This window comes from Gallus gallus, chromosome Z, assembly GCF_016699485.2.
Source record: "Gallus gallus isolate bGalGal1 chromosome Z, bGalGal1.mat.broiler.GRCg7b, whole genome shotgun sequence".
NCBI lineage: Eukaryota > Metazoa > Chordata > Aves > Galliformes > Phasianidae > Gallus > Gallus gallus.
The window spans coordinates 42,952,989-42,965,610 of record NC_052572.1 but is presented as its reverse complement, the minus strand read 5'-3'; the positions used below and the strand labels follow the sequence as shown (position 1 = coordinate 42,965,610).

Genomic DNA, 12,622 nt, shown 5'->3' with positions numbered 1-12,622 from the left:
GTCAATTGTTAGCGAACAGGTTATATTTTCACATGTATTACGTATTCATAACATTCCCAAATTCGTTTTCAAATCCACCCCCAATGACTGCCTAACAGACATAGCCTTCGATGTCATCTAGAGTCCTTCTAGTATTCTGATGGTCCACTGTTATTCCCTGGGGGTCGTTCACCTCCTCCTAACACTCATTTTGTTCCAGAGCTTGCTGTGGAATGGAAGGGCAACCCGAGAAGTCTCCGCATGTAGATAAGGAAGACAAAGGGGAATGGCTTGATGCTGTCTGTCTCATTTTAGGTGTTCTGTTATTGTTTCTTATGACTTGTTGAAGCAGAACAGCCTTAGAACATGTCTCCCCATCTACAATACTACGTCATAATTATCATCCATGACATCTAAAGACTACTATGGTGTTGCAGGAAGCATTAACAGAATATTTTGTGTAATTACTTCTTCAAATCAGTACAAACAACTGTTTCTCTTCCAAAACTCTAGGCTAGTGTGGATTTTCAATCAGCCTAGTCCACCAGTAACCTAGCCATTGCCTACGGCGGGGAAAATGGATTCATAGGGAGCTCTACCCGGTACAATACACATCTTGCTCCTAATGTGTCTACAGATGTCTTACTTAATGTCTCAGGTTGAACTGTGACAAATTCTATGAATACATGGGATAAGTCTTGTTTTCAGACAGATTTTCAGAAGCAATTTGTACAGCTGCACTCAGTTGTACAGCTGCATTCAGTACAGCTGGCTCTGTACTTCCCTCCCCCACCTACAAAAATAAGTACCATTATTATCAATCTAATTGACCCAATAACTGGTTGGCATTGCTCCAGGCTAAATAAACCACTTCATAAGGCAGCCTATATTGGTCTGCTTGGCTGCCACTGTTCTACTTTGTTGTAGATAGGTAGGATAGCAAAATTTGACATGTAGAAATGACTTATGGAATCAAACTCTATAACCACAAAGTAGTTATAAAATCAGGTATGTTTTAATCAGTGCTTCGCAGAGCCGGATGCAAGGGGGATACCTCTTCCTAACTTGCATACCATCAGGACAAAAACTTGATATAGGTATAGGCTGAGCTAATAATCAACGATTTTCCCGGAATTCGTATACATATTCATTACATACCAAGAACTCCTTAGCATACGGTCCCTCCCCTTCGCACATCCGTCATGAGCAGTCGGGGTCTCCTCCTGGTGGTCGTTGGATGAAGGCTCGTAGTCTTAGTTGCGAAAGCACGTAGTCTTCCTCACTGTAAATTTCTGACCCTGAGGAAGGGGTAGCCCCCGAATCAGTTCTAACTTAGTCTGAGGACATCTTATCACCTCCTTGCCTGGTGTTCTTGAGCTGTTTTCACACCTTCATCTTTATCTCTTCTACCCCGGCATTGTCCTAAACCCATCTTGTTACTATCCCATTCTTCTAGCGGCCTCTTTGCATATTTGCTTCTGTAAGCCATTTCTAATCCTTTTACCCTTAGTTTCTGCAGACCCCTTTTTTTACTGAACCCTTTCTTACTCTTCAGCAGAAGTTCAAGTATTCTAATATTCTAATTCTAATATTCTAAACTCTAGTTCTAAACCCTTCTAATATTGATTTGGTTTTTGTTGTTGTTGTTTCTAGTAAGACTTAAACACTCAAGGGGATACATTTCTTATTCATTTTTCTTCTTATCAATGTCCAAATAAATGACAACAAAAAGACAAACAGAACACTAACTCATCCCCTCAGTGTTCATTAAATGCTAATGCAGGAAGAACAGGTCACTGTAGTCCAGTTTAATTCTGAAATCAACCTCATCAGAAGGGGAGAATCAAAACTGCTAGGGAGAAAAAGTCCACCTACCTTAGTCACACTTAGTTTTGATAGAATGCATCATTCAACTGTACACAATATCACATTGTGGAAGTGGTCATTAGTTTTTATTAACTGAAGGGAATATGGGAAATGCACAGAATATGGGAAATGCACAGAACTGGAAGTATCAGTCAAAAGATGGGAAATATTTGTGCTTCTGTTTTCCTGATGAAATTTATTCATTACAAATCATTTATCACTAACAATTCAATATTCTAGTAACTTTTCTCATTTTTACAAGATACAGAGTTTTTTTCATCCATCACCTTACTTTAAGTATTAATTATATTAAGGTTCCTGATTTCATTTTCTATTAATGCTTTTATCTTCTCACTTCCTTATGGAATTGTGAGAAATGCCAGATTTGACTACAGTCACCATAAGTAAAGTCTTGTCTCTTCAGCTGAAAACAACTGGCATTTCCTCCTTCTTTCAAGTGAAGCACTGAGTGCATTCCACTTTTGTAATTTATCATGCTTTTCACAGAGCTAGACAAACTGACTTGCAGAATCAAACTCTATAATCCAGAGTTAGGTTATAAAGCAGGTATGCATTTATTCAGCGATGTGCGGGCGCCAGGTGCAAGGGCAATCACTCCACCTATCTTGCACACCAGCAAGAAAAAGCATTACATATTTGTAAGCCAAGTTCATACATATTCAACAGATCTCCCGGAACTCATCTGCATATTCATTATTTTTCCGGGAATTCATTTACATACTGTCCCTCCCACTTGTGCATGTGCTGTCCATAGCAGGGGGCTTCATCTGGTAGTCGTGGGATGAAGGCCCGACGTCTTCCTCGTTCTATTTTTTCACCTCTCCCTCGCTCTATTTTTTCACCTCTCCGTGGAATGTAGAAGTGTCTTGTTTGAACTGGTTTCTTGGGCAATGTTCCCTCTTTTGTTTACGTATCTTCTGCTCAGCTTATCACAACAAGTCAACATACCCCCAAGTCTGCATTGTGTCACTTATCACTGCATTCTGTCTCTGATAAAGTTGCAGGATGTCTTTGGTGATACATTCCATTTGGCCATGTTCTTTACACAATGATTAACCCTTAGTTTGTCCCCTCCTGACTCAAAATGACGGATTCAGATCTGGGTCTGGACCATAACTACATTTGTGTGTTCCTTGTCAGTACTCAGATGTGTGACATTTTCAGCATTCCTTAGGGGAGCTGTTGCAGCATGTTACCATAATTTTCAGCTTCTAAGATATCCTGGAACACCTGCTTTGCCCAGGATTTGCTCACGATTAAATTATTTTAGTAAAATTACTGTCTTCAGGAGACAATCCATAGACTTGCTGGGAGCATTATGTGCAGCAACAGTGTCAGAGACACAGCCCTTGGTCAGAAAGATGGTGTTGGCAGCTGCATACAAGGCATGTGCTGCTGCTGTCGCAGACAGTTTCTCTTTCTTGGATGGAAATAGGAAGGGCTGCTGAAAATATAAGACATGAGTCACCAGACTAAGGATCAGGCACTCATGTCCAGCTCAGGACTTTCTCCTTTTATAGGAATACACATTTGCATGAGAAAATATGTGCTGGAGTTATTATTAAAAAAAGTTTTACAGATGTCTCTCCTACCTGACATATCATGAAACAAACAGTGGTGGACCCTCTGCCCTGTCATGGTCAAGCAGAGGGAGAAGATTTAAGAGAAGAGGAACAGTGGAAACGTGCCAGCTCAGCATCTCAGGCAAACCCCTTCCCTACCTACCTCAGTTCCCCAGGTGCACCTATACAATAGGTTTGAGTCTCTGGAACTTTAAGGAGAGGTGAGTGAGGATGTAGTGGGAGGTCCATCCCCAAGGTTGTTTAAGGTGAGGCAGTCAACTCTGTGCCTCAAGACTGCCTCCACAAAGGAGGAAAGAAGGATGACTGTCATAGGCAACTCCCTTCTGACAGGAACAGAGGGCTCTATATGTTGGCCTGACCCTACCTGTAGAGAAGTATGCTGCCTCCCTGGGACCCAGGTCAGGGATATTTCTAGGAAACTTTCCAGTCTGATTCACCCCTGTGATTATTATCCTTTACTAATTTCAGGTGACAGTGATGAAGTTGCTGAGAGAAGCTTGAGGACTATCAAAAGGGACTTCAAGGGCACTGGAGCAGTTAGCTGATGGACCATGAGTACAGGTGATTTTCCTCTATCCTCTCAGTGGTAGTGAGGATATGATACAGATGAGAGGACCAGGAAAACCCATCTCATAAATACATGGTTGAGAGGCTGGTGCAATCACAGGAATTTTGTTTTTTTTGACCATGGGATAGTTTATTCAGCACCTTGACTGATGACTGCAGATGGGTGTCACATGTCTTTAAGGGAGAAATGGATCCTAGCCCAGGAGCTGTCAGGACTCACTGAGGGGGCTTTAAAGTAGATATGAAGAAGGAATGGGATAAAAACTAGAGCTCCCTAGAGATGAGTCTGGGGGAACAATGCCATGGTTGGGAATGAGTCAAGGGGCTCAGCTGAAATACAATCTACACTTATGTATGCAGCATGGGTGATAAACAGAAGGAGTTAGAAGCCATTGTGCAGCAGGCATACTATGACTTAGTTGCCATTCCTATAACATGGTGGGATCACTCCCATGTCTAAAGTGCTGCAGTGGATAGCTATAAGTTCTTCAGAAGGGACAGACAAGGAAGAAGGGGGGGTGGTGCGTCTCTCTATGTTAGAGAGTGTTTCAGTGTTGTTGAGCTCAGGGCTGGAAATGATGATGTTGAATCTCTATGGGTAAGGATCAGGGTGAGAGCCAACAAGGCTGACATCCTGGTGAGGGTCTGTAATAGATCACCTAACCAGGATGAAAATACGTATGAGGAGTTCTATGAGCAGCTGGCAGAAGTTCTACAACTGTCAGTCCTTGTTCTCATGGGGGATTTCATCTTCCCTGATTTATACTGTAAATACAATACAGTGCAGAAGAAGCAGTCTGGGAGGTTTCCAGAGCGTATGGAAGATAAATTCCTGATGCAACTGGTAAAAGAGCCTACAAGGGGAACTAGCCCTGCTGTTCATAAACAAAGAAGGAGTGGTGGAAGATGTGGAGGTCAGAAGATGTCTTGGGCAGAACGACCATGAAATGGTAGAGTTCTCTGTTCTTGGTGTAGTCAGGAGGAGTCCAGCAAAACCACTCCTGCTACCTTGTAACAGAAAACTGTTCAATATTGATGACCTGAATGAGAGAATTAAGCGCACCAGCAGTAAGTTTGCAGATAAAACAAAGTTGGAAGGAAGCATTGATCTGCCAGGGTCAGTGCTTCAAGGCTGTACAGATGAGTCTGGATAGGCTGGATCGCTGGACCAATGGGATGAAATTCAACAAGACCAAGTGCTGTGTCCTGCACTTTGGCCACAACGGCTCCAGACAATCGAGCTTAGGACAGAGTGTCTGGAAGACTGTGTGGAAGAAACGGACCTGGAGGTGTCAGTAGATGCTTGGCTGAGCATGAGCCAGCAGTGTGCCCACATAGCCAAGGCGGCCAGTGGCATCCTGGCTTGTATCAGAAATAGCGTTGCCAGCAGGAACAGGGAAATGATTGACCCTCTGTACTCAGCACTGATGAGGCTGTACCTCAAGTGCTGAGTTCAGTTTTGAGTTCTTCACTACAGAAAAGATACTGAGGCCCTGGAGCATGTCCAGAGAAGTGCAACAAATCTGTAGAGGGGTCTGGAGCACTAGTCTTATGAAGAGCAGCTGAAGAAGCTGGTATTATTTAGCTTAGAGAAGAGGAAGTTCGGGGGAGACCTTATTGCTCCCTCTAGCTACATGAAAGAACCCTGTGGCAAGGTGGGGTTTAGTCTCTTCTCCCACTTAACTAGTTATAGGAATAGAAGGAATTGCCTCAAGTTGCTCCAGGGGAGATTCAGGTTGGGCATTAGGAAAAATTTGTTTTCCAAAACAGTGGTCAGACAATGGAACACGCTACCCAGGGAGGTAGTGGAGTCACCATCCCTGGAGGTGTTCAAGAAATGTTTAGATGTTGTAGTAAGGGACATGGTTCAGTTCAGAAATATTGCTAGTAGTAGACAGGCAGTTGGACAGAATGATCTTGGAGGTTATTTCCAACCATGGTGAGTCTATGATTCTATGAAACAGCAGAAGTTCCAGTAAGAAGTGTGTAATCAAAGAATAGAATCTTTAATTCTTCCTTCTATGAAAAGAGATTGTAAACTAGCTGGTCTGTGGTTTTTTGACATATTTGATGATCTTAACATTAAAGGCAACCTGCATAAGTCATTCAAGAAGCCAATTAGGAGTGATGTCTCCTATCAGATTTTTACCGTGTGCCAGTTAGAGATGCCAACAGCTAGAGGCTATCACATTTCAAACTCCTGTCTTCTGCAAAGTCCAATTATGAAAAGGACAGCTATTTCCCTGTGTTGGAACACACTAACTCATTATTTTTCTCTTTGCGTAGCTACATTTGTGATTTCAGGCTGCTCTTACATATCACTGTAGTGAAGGTCAAGTGGCATGCTGATTTTTATGATCAGCCTGAAATCATACAAGCCCCACAAAATTTGCATGCCCAAAACTCAGTTTTCTTCAGCAGAACTTTTGCAGAAGGTATGTTTGCAGGCTTAGACTCCAGAAGAGAGTACCACTGTTATAGTTAATAACATACCTGTACTGTTGTACACCATAATAGCCAGAGTAAGCGTATGCTCAGTAAATTATTCAGTGATATAGGACTAACCTTGCCATTTCATAGGAGGTTTCGAAACACTACATTTCTTCTTTATATAATTGCAGAAAACTGCTTCATGTTTTTTCATGCTTGCAGAGAATAAGGAGAGCAATGAATCTAGATGACTGAGGAACCTCAATACAGTTCACAGCAACATTTTTAAATGGAATAGCTTGCCATTTGATTTGAAATTACACTTGCAGCATTTTGAAAGCTTGAGTAAGGAATTACAGAAGTAATGTTTTAGTAATATTAGAGAAATACAAGTTCTTTCAGAAAAATAAATTCAAACAAACAGCATATAAATGTTCCTGAAAATATTGCCCTTAGAGTATTGCATACCTTTTCAAGCACCCTTTAAAATATGTTCTTTCTGGTGCTCAGTTGAGCCCTGAGGATCAAAATACATTCTACAACAAGTTTGACCAGAAAAGAGAGAATAAATTCAGCCTTATGCCTGAGGCCAGCAGTGAACAAAAAATTACAAAATGTAGAATAAAATCTGCTTAGTTAAATGGAACTGGTTAGATGGTTAAATGGTACATTTAAATGTTACCTGTGTCACTGATATTTGATTTTTTCACATCCATCTTGTGTCCTCAAGGACAAATAACTGTGGATTATTGCTGGATCACTATGTTTTGTAACAATTATCTTCAACTGATCATATTTAACATCATCTATCCATCACATTTTCTGCTCTCCTTGCCATCTTCTATCACTCGCTTAAACAATAGTTACTGAACTGCAGATCTTAGATTTCCTGTCACACCAAAATAGTTAACAAATATAAAGTAATAACAGTAATATTTTGTACATAATGATCTAATATTTATTCACATAAACTTTGTGCATTCATTCTTTAAAATCCAGCAGCACAGTCAGGTGCCTTGAATTGTTTCCTAGTCTTTTAACTTCTGACTGAAAACTAGTAAATCCTGAGATGGTGATGAGCAAATATGACATATAAAGGTTGCCAACTGCAATGAGATCAAAGATCTTCTTCCCTGACTGCAAATTGTCACCAGAAAAAGTGCTGTCACACACCACAACGCGCCAAGACATGTGTTGGCATTTCTCTGGTCAAGAAATTATATAACCTCATATTGGTTTTCAGCACCTGCACAATCTGCAATCATTTGAGTCTTCATCATCTCAGTGCTTCAGGACTGCTATGCAGTCTTATGACCTGTTAACCATGGGGATGCATTTCTGTTGTTGTGTTTTACTATAATTAAAGCTGCATGTTAAGTCATTTATAGTAAGGCTAAAAACCCAGCTCGAAGCAGAGAAGCAGGGAATGTAGCCTTTCCAAGCCACACATTCATTACTCAGGGTATATAAATAAAATACTCACTTCACTTTTTCCACTTTAATAGTTTCATTTTCTTCTATCCTCTTCCCATTCTCTTGTTGCAGATTTTTCCTCTATCCCCTTGTTCCCACTCACTTGCTGCAACACAGGCACCCTAAAGCAAGTATAGCTCTCTAGCCTTGTTTCTAAATATGGAATCTCTTCTTCCAGTGAAGAGGATGAGTACTTCCTCTCCCTGGTAGGAAGTGGTACAGGATTTGGACTGATTAAGAAATGCCACTAGAAATAGTTTTCTTTTTAAATAACATTCAGTTTTAATTAACTATTGTGTTCAAGTTATAACATGCCACCAAATCTGGACTGAAGGAGAAATTTCAGTCATAATAAAACATACCATTGGATTCAGCTCTTCCTCCAGAATGAATCTGGACAATATATGCCTGGGAGAGGTCTGATGGAGATGTATTTACGAAGAAAATCCAGCAAAAACAAAAAAGGATAATATATGAACATGATGAACTGCAAACCTGGGAACAACAGACAGATAAATAAACAGTCACAAAATAAGTAAGTGCTGCAATGTGCAGGTCCTGGATATAATCAAGACATATTCCATCAGGAATTTTTACAGACTAAGTGAATGTATTTCTTTGAGTAATTTAAATTAAAGATCTTGAACACTATCTGGAAATAAAGGATGATAACAATAAATAAATAAATAAATAAAAATAAAAATAAAAGCAACAGTGAGAATGCAAGACATGCTAAGAAAAAAATACTGATCATGCCAGGAACTTATTTTGGTATGTCCATAGACAAAATATAGCGGTAATAATATGTCAGTCATCTATTCTCTGGCTTCCCACCGCAGAGCAGTAATAACGTAGCTTCGATAACACACAGGTATTCTCTAACATACACAATAAAGGCTGTGAAGGCAGTCAGATATTAGGTTGAAAGATTTTTTTTTCTCTCTCTTCCTCTAAAACAGGCTATCAAAGTCTAATTATGGCAATTCAGAAGACAGTGAGATGAACAAAAGGAAAAAGAAAGCAGAAGAAACAGAGAAAATTTATTGCTCACTGGTGACGTCATCACATCAGCTATTGAGCTTCTATACAGGGCTATTGAGCTTCTATAGGAAAAAAATAATAATAAAAAAATGAAAATATGAAAGATATCTAACACTTCCAAGTTTACTTACATTAGAAATACCATAGCAACACATTCTATCCCAGCACTTCTTCATGCCCAAGAATGATCCTAAGAAAGCACATAAACAGGAGAATTGAGTTGCAGAGAAAGTTAATAATTCAACAAAACTTTCTGTCTTCATCCTCAGTTCAAGTATGGGATAGGATCATCTACGGAGTTGTTTTGAACAACTTTACTCTTCAAAGTCTCAATCTTCCCAACTATAAAATGGAAGCATTAGGGCATAACTTACAATGAAAAATCCCTGCGTATGAGATCATTATTCCTCATTCTTCTAGCACTGATAATTGGACCTTCATTCCTTTCTCCAAATTCCTGGGGGGGGGGAAATAAATCACATCTTCACTATCACTTCCTCAGTGTTTTTTTCCCACTCTTTAGAGAGCTTGAGATGTGGACAAAAGGTGTACAGTACTGTGCTTTCCAGGTCAGCTGGTTACACAGACTCAACATTTTATGTTCAACACTGGCAATATACGCTGAGGATTTGGGTGAATTTCTTCATGTATAGCTTGCAACTTTTTAACTGGTCTGGTAGTCACAGTCACAACAGTGAAAACAAATGACAACTAACATTCTATTAGTGCCAAGTATTTCCACCTAAAATGAATAATTTTCAATATTACTTTACTAATTTTCAGTAAAATAAGGGTACATGCCTAATCATACCAGCTCATAAACAAGCACAAACAAGTTCAGTGATTTTGTCGTGGAAGCAGAGATTTTTTCCTTCTGCTCAAGAAACCTTTATTTGTAGTCTACAGAAACATCCATGTCCCTGCATGAAACATTTCCAAGAGTTAGTTTGACTGGAATCAATACAACAGCTGAGAAACTGGATGATCCTCTGTCTGATTTTACTACTGAAGAAACTGAAGAGAAAAATGGTCTCTTTTGCTGTCAAGAGAAATCTGGCCTAACTTTTTTACATCTAAGTTAAGAAATCATATATTTCCTACTTAATGCTTGAAACAAACTTTAATTTATGTCTGCTTAGATACAAGGGGATCTGTTTTTTCTGTCTTACACTGGGGTAACTTTTCACTGACTTTGTGTTGTTATCCATGAGCTCCTTGCTCATCTACACAGGTGTCCTGCCTCCCTTCCCCAGTTCCCTACACTTAGGGATGCACCGATCTTGAGCTTGGAAGAAGTGCTGTTTAAATGTTGCCTGGACCACACATACCTGGCTGTGTTGCTTACCCAACAGATATCTGTATAATTAAAACCTCCCATGAGAACCAGTGCACGAGACTACTTTCAGCTGCTTGTAGAAGGCCTCATCAACCTCATCCTCCTGATCTGCTGACCTGTAGTACACTCCCACAATGGGGTCAGCTATACCAGCTCACCCCTTAATTTTCACCCACAGGCTCTCCACACATTCTTTACCTTCTCCAAGGTGGAGCTCAATACATTCTAGCTGGTCTCTCACCTAAAGGACAACTCCTTCACCTCGCTTCCCCAGCCTGTCTTTCCTAAAAAGGACATAGCTCTCCATGGCAGCATTCCATTCATGCGAGCTGTCCCACCACATCTCTGTGATTGCATAGAGATCATGGCCCTGCGGCTGTACACAATCAGGATTGTCCTATGGGACAACCCAGAGGTTTTTACCTGCAATCTTCAACAGTGACAACATTACTCAGCCCTTCTCTGTCACATCTAACTCCTCTCTCTTCTCCCTTTGAACCTAATTTAATGTCCTGGTAATCAATTCAGAGAGCTTGCTCCCCAGAACACTTGTGCCCCGCTTGCTCAGTCACAGTCCACCAGAAGTCCACATACTCAGTTTCTCAAAGGCCTACCCAAGATCAAAATATCCAGTTCCTTTATCAAGACACCACCCCCTCAGCCAGTCATTTACCTGACATGTTCTTCTCCTTCTTTCTGGGTCCCAGCTACCCATTGGAAGGACAGAGAAGAACACTACCTGCACCCCTTATCCCCCAACATCTTTCCAAGGGATGAAAAATCCTTTTTAACATACTTTAGTTTCCTTACTGCAGCATCCTGGGATCCAGCTTGAACAAAAATAAAAGGACAGCAGTTTTCTGGTTTAATGAGCTGTGGTAGAGCCTTTCTAACGTCTCTATCACACACTCCTGGAGGACAGCAGGCCTCTCTGAAGAGATTATCCAGGCAGCAAATGGGAGCCTCAGTGGCCCCCAGAAAGAAGTCCCCAATTACTAAGACTCTCCGCCCTTTTTTGGTGGCATTGATATTGATGCCCTGACCAGCCCTGCTCACTGTACTTGTCACTCCCTGTACTCTCAACATGCTTCTCAGGGCATGGGTTAGGACTGTTTTCCAGACCCTCATCCCTGTCCGGCCCGAGAACCTCAAATCTATTACTCAGGTACACTGCAGAGGTTGGTGAGACTGTAGGTGCTGGAGGCAGTACTTCTGCTTCAAGCAGAGAAGAGGATGCAACCCCTTTCCTCTTATGGACTGTCTAGCCCTCTGTCCTGTAGCTGAGCAGCTGGATTGGCTACTTTCACTTGCTGGGACCCAGGAGCTGGCTGCCAGTAGGAGTAGGTTCATATTACCTCCTATCCATCTCCCTCAGATTCCCGGGATCTCCTCAAGCTGCTGGTTTCACTCTGCAGCCTGGCCATGCTCAAGCAGCTCCTTGAACAGGGCACACCTGCAGCTATAACAGCCCTCTCCTCCCTCAGGACTCAGGGGGACCCCCAAATTACAGAGTTCCCCACAGTCAACAATTTGGACTGCAACCTCACTCCACAGGTTGTACATCTGGGTGCAAACATCAGCTCAGAGAGGATGTGTACCTTTGGTCTGGGTCACTGCCTCAGCCCAGCCGCTGCAATGGGTGCCCACCATGATAATTTTAAGAGGCAGCAACACCCTAGAATTCTCAAAGGAGGAGAGAGAGAAGGAGATGGCCCACCCTGCTCACCCTCCCTGCCCAGCGCATACTGCCTGCACTAACTGCTGAGCACAGTCTTCTGACAAGCACACCCTGTTTACTCATTCTGTACGAGGCGCCCCCTAAGAGCTGCTTTTATGCAGGCAGGGGGCTGGCTGCCATCACTCCTGACTCCTCCCACACTGCATCAGTGCCCATGGTGGCACAGCTTTTGTGTGCTCAGGGGGAGCTGGAGCTACCACAATGACCAATCAGCTCTGCGCAGTGGGTCAAGCCACAGTCTAAGGAGTTGGTTCTGATTTACGTCTCTGCTTGGATCCCTCGTTGCAGTCAATGTGTGTGAGGTCCTCGGTAAAATGGCAGCATCTGTGGAGATCAGCTCCACTGCCATTTTGATGCAGATGATCAACACAGATGATGCAGATGATGCCACAAAGCATGGAGATATTATCCTTCATACCTGTAGTCTGACAGTAGTTACTTTTGCCAGTCAAATTGTGATTGGAAAAGTAACAATCACACGGGTGATCCAGGGGGTACTTGAGTTCTTGGAAGCTTCTCTGCCTCTAGTACTTTCCAAGCGAAAATAACACAAATTATAGTAGTGAATTTTACTCAGGTAGGCTTCTG

At 41.8% G+C, this 12,622-nt stretch overlaps 1 long non-coding RNA gene across 1 annotated transcript; it reads right to left on the bottom strand.

The window, feature by feature from the left end:
- Window positions 1-1,223: 1,223 nt before the first annotated feature.
- Window positions 1,224-11,899, bottom strand: LOC124417543. Its single transcript, XR_006932495.1, has 3 exons — window positions 9,092-11,899; window positions 7,930-8,414; window positions 1,224-1,277 (listed from the first exon to the last, which is right to left on the bottom strand). It is a non-coding gene; the product is annotated as an uncharacterized LOC124417543 (long non-coding RNA).
- Between the last annotated feature and the right edge of the window lie 723 nt (window positions 11,900-12,622).